The 13,813-nt window shown below is 49.9% G+C and overlaps 1 long non-coding RNA gene across 1 annotated transcript; it reads left to right on the forward strand.

The window, feature by feature from the left end:
* The first annotated feature begins 10,174 nt into the window (after window positions 1-10,174).
* Window positions 10,175-12,560, forward strand: LOC130709329 (uncharacterized). The gene is made up of 3 exons (XR_009009846.1): window positions 10,175-10,279; window positions 10,578-10,769; window positions 11,031-12,560. It is a non-coding gene; the product is annotated as an uncharacterized LOC130709329 (long non-coding RNA).
* Window positions 12,561-13,813: the final 1,253 nt, after the last annotated feature.

The raw sequence follows: 13,813 nt of genomic DNA on the forward strand, positions 1-13,813 counted from the left end.
AGAAGGACACCGGTCACATTGGATTAGAGCCCACCCGTATGACCTCATTTTAACTTAATTTCCTATTTAAAGACCCTGTCTCCAAATTCATTCATGTTAGGAATTCAACAGATGACTCTGGGGGGACACAATTCAGCTGATAAGAGGCTCTGATCTCAAGAAGTCATTATCCTGTGACAACTGGCTTTTTCATTGATCTCGATCTGAGGTTAGCCCCTGAGACGAGGTGGTTTAGGATATATTTCCTGAGCTGTTGTAGACTTTCTAAGGCAGGATGATTCCATGGACTAGGCACTGAGCTGTCAGATCTGGATTCAAATTTTGCCCCTTGCACTTACTAGTTGGGTGATGTAGCCCAAGTTACATAAGCTCTGAACCCTCAGTTTCTCACCCGTATAATGAGGATCATACTGCCTGCCTCACAGGGAGTTTTTGTGAAGATCCAAAAAGATAACACGTGTAAAACATAGCACAATGTCCGGGAACATAGTAGGTGCTCACCAAGTGGGAGTTCTCTTTCCAGGTGCATTTCCTGCAGGGTTTCCTCTTCCAGGGAATTAAGGATATATCCCATCCATTCTCTGGGGAGGAGCGTGCCAGGAAACATAAGAAACTCAAGTACAGTGTTAAGATGTCAGCTTCCTCAGCCAATCCATAGCCAAAATGCCTGACCGCTGTTTGGGCCATAAGGACCCTTGCTTGGTCATCTCTTATAGTCTGGGCTGACTGGCTCACCAACCCTCCATCCTACATGTGGTCTCCTGGCTTTTCCACCTGTTACTACCTCAGAAAATGTTCTACCCTGAAGGCAGCCAAGCCCCAGAGCAGGAAGAGGGAAAAATAATCTGGACTTGAACTTCACCAGGAGCAACCACTGCTGGGACCTCTGTGAGAATGTGATGTAGGAAAGGGTGGGGATGGCTGTCGGGTCCAGGCTGAGCCCAGCTGTGGAGAGCTGGTCTGGCAGAGAAAACAAGTCCAGAGGCTGGCAAAGACCAGACCTCACAGTCCAGAGACGTAGGTGCTGGACTAGTCTAGGGACCTGGGTTCTAATGCCAGCTCTGCTAGTTCCCAGTGGTGGGCAATTCACATGACCTCTCTGAGCTTCACTTCCCCTCAGAGAGACAAATGGGATAATGTGCTATTAAAAATTGAGTTCATATTTTATCAATAAGTCTAAAAGGTACCCTATTGGCATCCCTCCTCTGGGCTACCACACTTCCCCAGCTGCCTAGGAATGAAGGTAGAAGTCCTTGTTGCTTTGGTTTCCAGTTTCCTTAAACGGCCAGCATTCTACACACACACACACACACACACACACACACACACACACACACACACCACACTTTGCAGCAGATTAAGGATGCATTACTTCTCAAAAAGAGTAGCATTTCCAGCTCTGGAATAAGAGAGATGAGGGCTCATTCTGGGCCACATTGCCTCTTCAACATCATCCCCCCCCCCCAACAAGTGTGAGTCCTCTCCCCTTCCCCCTCCCTCCCAGAATTACTCATACTCCTGGAAACATGACTGATGACCTCGGGATGAGTAAGAGGCCCATGAGCGTCAACTGCTGGGAGGGTGAATGAGTTCAATGCTCCCTAGAGCAGGGCCACTTAGACATGCGCCAGGAGTCCTGCTGGGGGAAGGGGCCACAGGACCCTGGACAGGAGCTAGCCTTTACTCAGCAATGAGCTAGAAGTCCTTTTCCCCTTTCTCCCTTCTGCCAACCCCTGGGTGCCGATGGCCTTCTCAGCAGGAGGTGGCAGCCCACACCCCTTTCTGGGCAGTGGGTGCAGGGCCTCTCAGTGAGCTCCAGGACACTGCATTTCTCTGACCCAAGCACCCCTGGCCTCACCCCAGCACAGCCAGGCCCAGGGCAACCCTGAACTTGGCAGCCTAGCCTTGGCTGCTTTGAAAGGGCCCTAATCCAGGGCTCAACCTGCAGGGTGCGTATGTGGAGTGGGTGTGTGGGTTTATACTCTCCTGTACACCCTAATCCACAGTGCCAGTCAAGCAAATATTTTTGGTCTGTTTTCCATTTTCCATGTGTCCCATTTCTGAACATTTGGTGGAAATGAGATCCCAGCAAAGGGAGATATTAATTCAATGTGTTTTCAAGTGTTTATTTTACATGCTTGGAGTTAAGGTACAAGCTGAACATGCTACTATAAGCAAAACAACATGCAAACTAGATTGTCCTGCACTTAATACATAGAGCTGAAGCATCAGTTTCTCCATACTTAAGATGGGTGTAGTCAGGACACAGATGGCATGGAAAATAACACCAGGACTGGGAAGCATGAGGCAGCCCTGCCTCAACGTCCTCTGCAACCAGGAAAAGACAGTGTCCTCACTCTGAGCCTCAGCTCCCCAGACAGTCCCTCCGTGTAGGAAACGGGGCTCACCTCCAAGCTTCGCTCCATGGGGATCTTGAGGTGTCACTTGGGACCCAGCACGATGTCCTTTGAATTGCTAAAGACAAGAACTATGCATTAAGCGGAAGGACTTTATTAAGGTGTTTCGGGACAGAGGCACTAGATCTCAGAAGAACATGTTAGGAGGATGAATTGTTTGATGGCATTTTGAGATCCAAAACGCAGGGACTGAAACGTTAGTAAGGCAGGCAAATGGCCTGGTCAGGGAGCCCCCTGATTCCTCCCCACCAGCCCTTCTCCCAGCAGAAAGGGGGGCTCCTCTCCCCCATCTTCACTGTTTATTATCATTAGCCTCGGTCATTTAAATGTAGTTTGTTACAAGTTCCATATAAAGCAGAATAAATCTTAAGCAATAAACTCAGGTGTTTTAGGATATTACTTTCTTTCCTTCCCTATAACTCAGCTGAAACCCCTTGCTACCAGTGTAGCAGGACATTCATCACAGTCAATTCATGATCCTTTCCCCCTTTTCTTAGGGTCAGGACAGATCTTCTGGGAGGTTTACAGGGAACCAAAGCACCGGGGTAAATTCCCATCCCTCTGTTGGGATGGCTGCTGTTCTGATCCACAGCCTAGTCAGGACGCAGCTCTTCCCCAGGGCCACAGTGAGGGTCCAGGGTTCATCCTGCTGCCCTGGACCATCAGAGACAGGGGAGGTTCTGCGAGGGTTTCCCTGCCTCCTTGAGATCCTAACCCCGACGCAGGGGTGCCTGGTTGCTCTAGCTCCTTCCATCCATCCTAGGGTGGGTTATCTTGTCTTAGAAGTGCTGTTGACTAGAAGCTGAGGGGCGCCCTGCTCTTTATTGCACTGTGTTCCCCAGATGTTATGTCTCTATTCCTCTGAGGACTTGGGCTTTCAAAACCAAAGCCAGGAAGTCTCCCTTTTGTGTCTGCCCTGCATCTTGGGATTGTGCTTATGCTTACTTCCCCTTGGCAATCAGCACAGAACTGCCTGAGTGGGGAAAAGGGCAGAGAATAAATACTGGAGGGAATTGTTGGTATTTCAAAACTGTCTACCCCATGGAGGGTTCTCACTACCTGGTTTAGGACTTGCTGTAAAGCTCTAGTAATCAAGGCAGTGGGTATTGACATAAGAATAGACAATGGGCTCAAGGGAACAGAGTCTAGAAGTATTGAGTTGGCCAAAATGTTCGTTCGGATTTTTGTAACATCTTACGGAAAAACCCGAACGAACTTTTGGCCAACCCAATGTATCCACACACGTGTGGTCAACTGATTATTAGCAAATCAGCAAAGACACCAAGGTAATTCAATGGGGAAGGAAAATCTTTAATTTTACACGGTGCTAGAACAACTGGATATTCATATATTAAAAAATGAGCATTGACCCTTACCTCACATCATACTCAAAAATTATTTTGAGATGGATTATAGACCTAAACAGATAAGCTAAAACTATAAAGCTTCTAAAAGAAAACAGAGGAGAAAATTTTCATGATCTTGCAGAAGGCAGTTTTCTTAAACAGGTCACAAAAAGCACAAAACATTTTTTTAAAGAAAGATTTATAAATTGGACCTCATCAAAATTTTTTAAAAATCAAAAGCCATTGTTACAGAAATTGACAAGCCAGTCTACAAAGAAATATTCACCAAACATATATCTGACAAAGTTCTGGTATCCAGAATATATAGAGAATATCAACAGATCAATAATAAAAAGGACCCCCCCCCAAATAAAGAAATAGGTAAGTAAATAAAAGAGAGCAAAAGACTTGACCAGACATGTCACCAAAGAAGATTGGCCAATAAACAAATAAAGATTGCTCAACATCATTGAGTTAATCAGGAGACGCAAATAAAACCTCTGTGCAACCACATTTTACACCTACTGGAAGAGCTACACTTAAAAAGACCAGCAATACCAAATGTTGGTGAGGACGAGGAGCAGCTGGGACTCAGACATTGTTAGCGGGGGTGTAAAATGGTCTGACCATTTTGGAAAACTGTTTGACAGTTTCTTATAAACTTAAACATACACCTGCCCTATGATTCACCAGTTCCATTCCCAAGCATTTACCAGAGAGAAATGAAAACATACAGTCACCAAAACACTTGTTCAAAAATGTTCACAGCAGTTTTACTCATAACGACAAGAACTGGAAACAAGCAAACATCCATCCCTATGTGGATAAATAAACACATTGTGGTATTTTTGTACACTGGAATACTACTCAGCAATAGAAATGAACAAGCTACTGGCATGCCTTGTTTTACTGTGCTTCACTTTATTGTGCTTTGAAAATATTGTGTTTTTTACAAATTGAAGGTTTATGGCAACCCTGTGTTGTCAGATGATAGGTAGCATTTTTTAGCAATAAAGTATTCTTTAATTAAGGTATGTACATTTTTTTAGACATAATGCTATTGCACACCTAATAAAGTACAGTATAGTATAAACATAACTTTTGTATGCACTGAGAAACCAAAAAATTTATGTGACTCACTTTATTGCAATATTCGCTTTGTTGCAGTGGTCTGCAACTGAAACTGCGAGATCTCTGAGGTGTGCCTGTATTGATAGATGCTACATGGATGAATCTCAACAATATTATGTTAAAAGAAATAAGCCAGCACAAGAGAGTACATATAGTATGAGGTCATTTATATGAAGTTCTAGAACAAGCAAAACTAACCTATAATGATAGGAATTAGAACATTGGTTGCCTCGGAGAAGGAGGTGGGGATTGACAGAAAAGTTCTGGGGATCTAATGTACAACATGGTGATTATGATTATCGTTAATAAAACTTTTTTTAAAAAAAGAAAAAGGAAAGGAGAATAAGGCCAGTTTGTGAGGTGATGGAAAGATGCTATATCTTGTTTAGAGACGCGGTTACACGTATATGCATCTGTCAAAACTCATCGGGTTTTACACTTAAGATCTATGCATCTCACTATATGCAGAGTATACCTCAATAAAAAACAAAAAGAACCAGTTGCCAGAGGCTCGGGAGATGGAGAAATGCGGAGCTGGGTTTAATGGGTCTAGAGTTTCAGTTTTGCAAGATGAAAAATTCTGGAGATTGGTTGCACAACAATGTGAATATACTTAACACTACTAACTGTACACCTAAAACGGTTAAGATGGTAAATTTTATGTAATGTGTATTTTACCACAATTTAAAGAAACAAACAAAAGATGCTACCACGTACAACCTAACAAACCTTACTCATGAGGAGTCAAACACAAACAAGTGAATTTCATAGTATTTATGTAGTCCTTGAACTAAAAGAGGCAAGGTAAATCGGTGGGCATGGACGGTACGGGTGGCCATGGACAAGTAAGTGGGCACCGCCGTAGGGCTGAGGAACACGGTGGACCCTTTAAACTTCCTAGGTCTCTGCCCACCTCGGCTCCCCAGAGGACAGAGAGGGATGGAGCTGGAAGATTCAGGAGACCTCTTCCATGAACCCATTTTCTGAGAACTTGGGCCAGCCAGCCCCCTAGAGGTTTGTATGGACAAGGCCCTGCCTCAGTTGTGTGCGGCAGGGCCAAAGGAAGGAGGTAGATGAGGGGAGCGTGTTGAGTCCCTGCACCAGAGGCCTCAGCGCACTAGCCTGAGCTCCACCCCTAACACACTATGTGGCCCTGGCCAATCCGTCATCTGTCACCCCTGTCGGGAGGCTAACACAGGGCTTCCTACAGAGAGCTCCTCAGCACCTGCTGGGACTTCCCTTGGGCTCAGCTGGTCCAAGAACCAGACAGGGGCAGGGCTGGGGGCCCAGGGGGCCGAGGAGAGTCGACCCCCTCCTCCCACATGTGGCTGACATCTAGGCCTGTTGCGTGGCTGGCGGGTGATGCTGACGGTGGGATGGGGGTGGCAACAGTCGGGCCAAGGTGGGAGGAAGGCAAGCAGAAAGGGCATCATTGAGATGCAGCAAATCATGAATCATGCTGTTCATTAACTCGGGCTAATTAAGAGACCAGCAGGATGGCCACAGTGCTGGCAATTTCTTAATGCCCGGTTGTCACAGTTCCTGCTGATTAGTCCCTCTACCTCCTCATCGTCCCAGAAGTGCCCTGGGGGATGTAAATGCTTTGGGGGCACCTCTAGACTCTCCCGGCCTTTGCAGTGGACTGCTGCCTTGAGAGAAGGGGAAAAAGAGCTGGCACTTATTGAGCATCTCCTATGGGTCAGGTCTGTGTTAAAGACTTTCATAAGGGGTATATATCGTTTGGTCCTCATAACACCCTGAGAGGCAGGACTCATCATTCCCATTTTGTCGATGGGAACATGGAGGCTCAGAATGGGGAGTGGAGACCTTGCCCAAGGTCTCCTGCTAAATTAGGCACAGCCTCTGCCCCCCTTACCTCACTCCATCACAGTGTAGAACTGTCTCATTTGTAAGACTGAAGATACTTCTAGATGTTCTACTCTGACCCTCCCCCCCCCCCACCCATGGCAGTCGTCTGCTCTAACAATCAACCTCCAGGTCTTTCCAACGACCCTCTTCCCTTGCTTGCTGGTGATGGAAACTCCCTCCACTGAGACAGATTTGAAGGGCTTGACTGAAGAATGCTCCCCAGAAGAGGGAAGGTGAGATCTTAATTTTTCTGAAACAAATTGAAAAAATGGAGGGACGGATAGCAGTTACAGTGTGTTGCAGAGGTGGATGGAAGAACGAGCTTGGCTTGTCCCAGAGCCTGAAGGAGCTGTTGTGTCTGGAGTACAGGGACTGGGGGGATGGGGGTGGGCAGAGGCGAGGTTTGCATTCTCTTTTATCCCCCCGGTGTTTCTAGCAGAGGCAATGGTGTTCACCCTGCAGCCCTGTGAGGACTGGATGAGTGGTGTCAGGTGGGCAGCTCGACAGGGTCTGGGGCTCAGCAGAGAGATCCGGGCTAGAGTGAGACCTGAAGCTGGGCCGACCAGAGATGGCTAATCTCTGGGTATCCTCAGAGCCTGCCGCGGTGCACGGCGAAGCTGCTTGATGATGGAGATGGCCGACTGGCTGAATTTCAGCAGATGCCCTCGCTGTGGCCCCAGTGCTTACGATACTGGAAAGAGATTCTAGAGGAACAGCCTATATTCTGGGCCCCACCCCACTGGAAGTCTGGTGTCCCCAGGTTCTCCCTATGTTGCTAGACCCAGCAGCATCCACCCAGCTTCTGGAACACGTTGCTACCATCGCAGTGTTCTTCTCAGGCCCACCTGCGCTTGCCTTCCCCACAGCTCTCCCATTGAGCCCTCTGATTCCACAGTCCCATTTCTAAGCTGGAAGCCTCCCAGCTGACAGCAGGACCCGGGATGCAAGACTCCCGGCGTGCACACACACGTACACACACTTACACACTCACACGTACTTCAGCATCGTTCTCGACAGGCCCCCTGTGTCCATCAGACTAACTCCTGCTACCAGGCAGGAGACCTGCTTCTGGAAAACAGAGAAGACACACAGAAACACACAGCATCTTGAGTCCACTTGGTTGTTACTTGGAGGACTGATTTGGTCCCGAACTCCATGAGCTGCTGAAGATCTTAGGTGACAGCCCTATCATGAAACCCAGGCAGGCCCAGGAATCCACCCTCCTGCCAGCATTTTTCAACCCAGGAAAGGACAACGGGCAGTTATGTTTGCCCGCAGAGAGCAGAGAGCAGGAAGCCCATCCTGACCCAGGTGTGGAGGATGGCCGCAGTGTGAGGCCCACCTGCCCACAATCGCCCAGTGATTGCAGAAATCTTTTCCTTTTAAAATCATGGGGAAGGGGCGAGCTGAGGGAGACAAGAACCTAGGTATGGGTTTGGCGTTCTACCCTGTTTGTAATTGGGAGCAATTTTACAAACTTGCATCATCTTTCCCAATACAATAGATTTGGGGGTTCAAAAGTGCTGGCATGATGTCTTTTAAATATTTAGAAACCTTCTCCGCCCCTACCACCAAAGCTGAGTATTTGTTTTTTAAAAATAAACGCTTGGCAAGGATGCCACGTGGTATCTGCAGCACAGGTGACTGTTGTGCAAGCCGGCCCGCCCGACGGCCGAGGGTGGGGACCTGCGCACAGCTGTCACCCTGTTCCTAACAACTCCTCGGGGCACACCCTGCTCATTAGGCCCTGGCCACGCCTGGCCGCCCAGACTCCTGGTGGAACCAGAATGCCAGGAGCGGGCGGCTCCTTGAACCCTGAACAATGGGCTGTGAGGAGTTAATCCAGGCCAAGGGCCGGGGGGCCCAGAAAGCTGGGTGCTGGGTGCTGGGAGCTCCGTCTCCCATGCCTAGGACGGGCCTGGGCAGCGTGCACACTGGCCCAGCTCCCGGGTCTCCAGGCGGCCAGGAAGCAGCAGGGGCCCCAGAGGGAGCCAAGCGGAGCTCTAGGCAGTAAATGTAGACTTGTGTTTAGAGGCTGTGTCTCTCAGTGGAGGGCTGAGCCACGCCGACATTACCTCACTCCGGCTCAGTGTCCCCCCGGGCAGGTAAGGGATGGGACGTGTTTCTGCGTTACGGCTGGGGAGCCCAAGCAGAGCGGATGGGCAGGCAGAGCGGGGAGGCCACCGTCCCGGCCCGGCACCTGCCCCGTCTCTGACACCAGCCAGGCGAACGGCCCTGCCGGCAGCGCTGCTGCCCCCTGGAATGGCTGCTACCATCTTGGGGTGGGGCTGCGCCTCCGCTGAAACAAGCTGCCTGCCCCCCACCTCATCTCACACCCCCCAGATAATCCAGACCCGTCTCCCCTTCCCCCCCCCGCACTCCCCCCGCCCGCATTGGCGGCCTGTGGCATGAGGAAGGACGGGGCTGCCCAGCCTGGCCCCGCCTGGGAAGTACGTCCCACTGGTGCGTCTGCCAACTCAGGATAAACCGGATTGGGGTTAGGCAGGTGGCAACACGCTGCTATTTGTGGAGGCTCCTGGCCTCTTGCTCCTGTGACACCAGGAGGGCGAGGGCGGCAGCCACCTCTGTCCGGTCACGGGGCTCAGGCCTGCCAGAAGACAGGCCGGAGTCAAGGGCCGCAGGCTGGAAGCACAGAGTCTGCAGAGACCCAAGGAAGCTGCCGGGAAAGAGCCCTGGCTTGGGACACAGGAGTCCCCAACACAGCAAATCTAGCCCCCCATTACTGGGCTGGGTCAGCCCTCCCCTCCAGGGGCCCATCTGTCCAATGATGAGTTGGATTAGATGAGATCTCCTCACTCCATACTCCTCCACTGTCATCAGGCTGGGCCCCGACTCCCAATCCTCCATTGCTTCTCTCAATAAACCCGTTCTACTGGGGAATTAGAATCAACCTCTGTCTAAATTGAAGGCCATGCATGTGCAGCTCTGGGCAGGCAGCCCTGGGGTCTCCTGAGAAGAGAGGAGAACCAACCGAAAGACAGGGGGCCCTACCTTGTACCTCCCGCCTGGCCCCCATCCCAAACCCTGACCTCGTGAGGCTTACCCACTCTCTCCAGGTCTCCCAAGCGGGGCTGAGGCACTTGGGCCAGAACCCACTCCTGGAGACACGGGCACAGAGGCCCTGTTGGTGTCATGCAGGATGGGGGGCTGTGAGCCCCGCAGTGGGGAGCCCCCCAGGGTGCCAAGGACCAGCCACAGGGCTTGAGTAGGAGTCCAAAGCCCCCTTTAAACCAACTCTGCTTCAACACTCACCCCCTAGGAAGGCCCAGAGCAAAGAAACTCCAAGCCCCACACCCCCTTTGCTAACCACTAGAATTGGTTACTCATTTGCAGAGCATGTTTTGGTCGACAAAGCTTTTTCCCATATGTGATGTCATTTGATCCTCACAACAACACGATATTTCCCCCTTTTACAGAGGAGGAAACTAAAGCTCAGAAACTGAAGCTTCAGAGGTGGTGAAACCAGAACAGGGAGCCGAGCGGTCAAATTCCAAGGTCAGTGCTCTCTGTGGGGTGTTGCGTCCCTATCTCCAAGCCCTAGGGACCCAGAAACACTCCACCGGGACTCAGACAGTGGGCTGAGGCCTTCCCAGCCAGCAAGGCTATGTGTCTGCAGTCCAAAGGGCCTAGAGACCCACCACACTGTTGCCCTGGGCCCACATGCGGGTTCATAGAGAAGGTCGGTAAAGCAAAGCCATTCTGTAGTGGGCCTGAAACTCAGGGCAGACCTTCCCTGAGGATTGACAGGGCTGGATCTCTTTCCTCCTGCTAAACCCCATAACTTTTCTCTTAGAGGAAGAGACCCATTTGCTGCCTTCAAATCTCTGACGAGCCATGAGGAACGGGGAATGGCCATCTTCTGTGGGGATGACGGGTGGAAGAAGCAGCAAGCAGATGGGTTACAGTGTAAGGAGGGACCAATGTAAGGATGAACTCTCCAGCTGTGGGACCTGCCTGGGGATCTTACCAGCTGCTTTGTAAAGAGGTAAGCTCCCCATCACTGGAGGCGTTCAAGCAAAGGCTGGGTAATCGTTCTGCCCTGGGGATGTTACATAGGAAATTCAACTCCTGTAATGCTGAGTGGGAAGAGTGGGGCTACGTGATATTTACGCTTTTTCACACCAAGAGCCTATGATGAAATGGCAACTCTCTTAGCTTCTATTTGGCCTTCGAATTCCCCTCTATGAGTACCATACTGGATCAAGATAAAGTTGTTGCTGAGTGTCTCTACCTCCTGCTGTTACAGACTGGGATGGAGTGGAGAGAAGAGGTCAAGAAGCAGCGATGGTGGGCTGTGTGGTGGCCCGTGGACCACAGCCAGCTGAGAGTCTGATGTGGGAAGGGTCTGCTGGAGCTCCACGCTCTGAGGGCCGAGTGCTCTGAGGCCATCTTTATCTGCTGTCCCCAAGAGGTAACCGGGGCATTCCCATTGATTTGGGCGGCCAGCCAAAGACCTGCCTGGGCCTCATGGGCAGCTGTCTCCTTTGCCACAGTGACCAGAATGAGTTGTTCGGCCAGGTCAAGGCAAGCCCGGCCTCGGCCATGGGTGTTGGTCAGCCACCTGTGTCCAAGAGACAGCTGGCCAAGCCACTGGCCATCCCTCCTCTGCAGCTGGCCTGGATTGTCCATATTGAAGAGGAGTTCTCTGAGGACATCTGAGTAACTGAAATCCGGAATCTGGAGCTACAGGCGGAGTGATTTGACAGTAGCATCCCAACACTGTCCGCGGAACACCTCAAACTACAAAATTGTCTGCTGCAGTTCCTTGAGGGTTAAGAGAAACCAGACCATCCCCCTCGTCCAGAAAGTCTCCCAGGAGTGTGCTCAGTTGGTGAACAGAGGGTGGCAGCATCCCTCCCCCACCAGCCCTCCTGGCCACCCACCTCCTGCTTGGTTTTTGGTTTTCCCCTGGAGGCATTTCCTGCCAGCCTGGGGAGGTGTGGGCATGAGCAGCCTTCAGGCTCAGCCCAGCCTGGCCCATGTTCTTCTAGGAGTCCTGAGAGCTACTCCCACTCATTCATTCATTAATCAATGCTTCCTGAGTACCCGTGCACCTGCAAACCTAAAACAGCAGATAATTCCCTCATAGAAAAATGGGCAAAGGATATGAACAGGTGATTCCCAGACCTGGCCTTGCTACTTATTTGCTGTGTAAATTTGGGGAAGTAACTTAACCACTCTGTGCCTGTTTTCTTATCTGTAAAATTGTGATAATAATGCTTCTAATTCACTGGGTTACTGTGGAAATTGAATGAGATAATCCACATGTTATGAGTAGAATTGTGTCCCCCACCAAATTCACATGTTGAAGCCCTAACCTCCCGGTACCTCAGAAATTATTTGGAGACAGGGACTATAAGGGGTGATGATGTTCAAATGAGGCCATTGGCCCTAATCCAATATGACTGGTGTCCTTGTAAGAAGAGGAAAAGACAAAAGAAATGGGCACACAGAGAAAAGACCATGTGAAGAGGTAGCAAAAGGGTGGCCAAGGAAAGAGGCCGAAGGAGAAATGAACCCTGTGGGCACCCTGATCTTGGCCGTCTAGCCTCCAGAACCCTGGGAAAATAAATGTCTGCGGTATTTTGTTATGGCAGCCCTAGCACACTAATATACCACCCAAAGCACTAGAACAGCATCTGGCATATAGTATATACTCAATAAATACTAATTACTGCCATAAATATTATTGTTTATCTCAGCTGTATACCCACCATATTAGTTTCCTACTGCTGCTGTAGAAAATTACCCCCAAACGAACTGGCTTAAGATAACACGTATTTATTTTCTTATAGTTCTGTAGGTCAGAAATCCCACCAGACTAAAATCAAGATGTCTGCATGGCTGTATTCCTTCTGGAGGCTCCAGGGAAGAATCCATTTCCTTGTCTTTTCCAGTTTCTAAAGGCCACCTCATTTCTTGGCTGTGGCCCCTTCCTTCATCTTTAAAGCCAACAGTGTAAGATGTTCAAATCGATCTTTCTCTGACCCTCCTGCCTCCCTCTTATAAAGACCCTATGATTACATGGGGACCACCCAGATGACCCAGGATAACCTTCTCATCTCAAGATCCTTAACTTAATCACAGCTGCAAAGTCCCTTTTGCCATGGAAGGTCACATATTCACAGATTTGGGGGATTAGGACATGTGCATCTTTGGGAGAAGGGCCATTATTCTGCCTACCACACGCATAATCTATGATCAAGTGAAAAAAGCGAGCCATAGAACAACACCTATAGGTTAATCTCATTTATGGAAAAAGATACTAAATCAATTTATATAGAGAGAACGAAACTCACACAACTATTAACCATGGGAAGGGAGTCGGGGCTTATGCTTTTTGTGTATTGTTCTAACTTTTTTACAGTATGCACATATTCACAGATTACTTGTGTAATGTGAATTTTTTTAAAGTAATCCAAAGGAAAAAAGAAGAGATGAGTACCCATCCTTGGGGAGCTCAGTCTAGGGACATCAAACAAATCAACAGCCTCAAGACCTCTCGGTTCATGGTCTGAGAAGTAGCAGCTGGGGTGGAGGCTCCCCCCTGCCTGGGTGACACTACCTGAGGTGACACTTCTGCTGGGTTCTGAAGGATAAGAAAGTTTCCCAGATAGAGAGGAGGCAGGAGAGTGTTGCCAATGGCAGCGGGCCTAAAGGGGCCGCCCTTACCGGGCGGTGGAGGAGCCATGGAGCAGAGGCCAGAGGCAGGACTGGACTGCTTGGCTGTGGGCAGGCCCTGTGCTGAGCGGTGGTGCAGGCCTTTCCTCATTAGATGTACGTGAACTGAGGCTGTGTGTCTTGATGAGACGAGAGAAGGTGTGACTGGATGAGAAAGGGCATGAGAGCAGTCGGCAGGGGCTTGGGGCAGCTGGTGCAGACAGGGAGAGCTGGGGAATGGGGCAGGTAGGGCGGAGCCAGAGGCAGTGCCTTCCCTCAGTCCCCACCCACCTCCCACGGCCCCATCTGCAAGCTGAGCCCCAAGGCAAGTAGCAGGCCCAGGACAAGGTCTCAGGCAGCCTTTCCTAG

The sequence above is a fragment of the Balaenoptera acutorostrata genome, chromosome 12 (genome assembly GCF_949987535.1).
Source record: "Balaenoptera acutorostrata chromosome 12, mBalAcu1.1, whole genome shotgun sequence".
Classification (NCBI taxonomy): Eukaryota; Metazoa; Chordata; class Mammalia; order Artiodactyla; family Balaenopteridae; genus Balaenoptera; species Balaenoptera acutorostrata.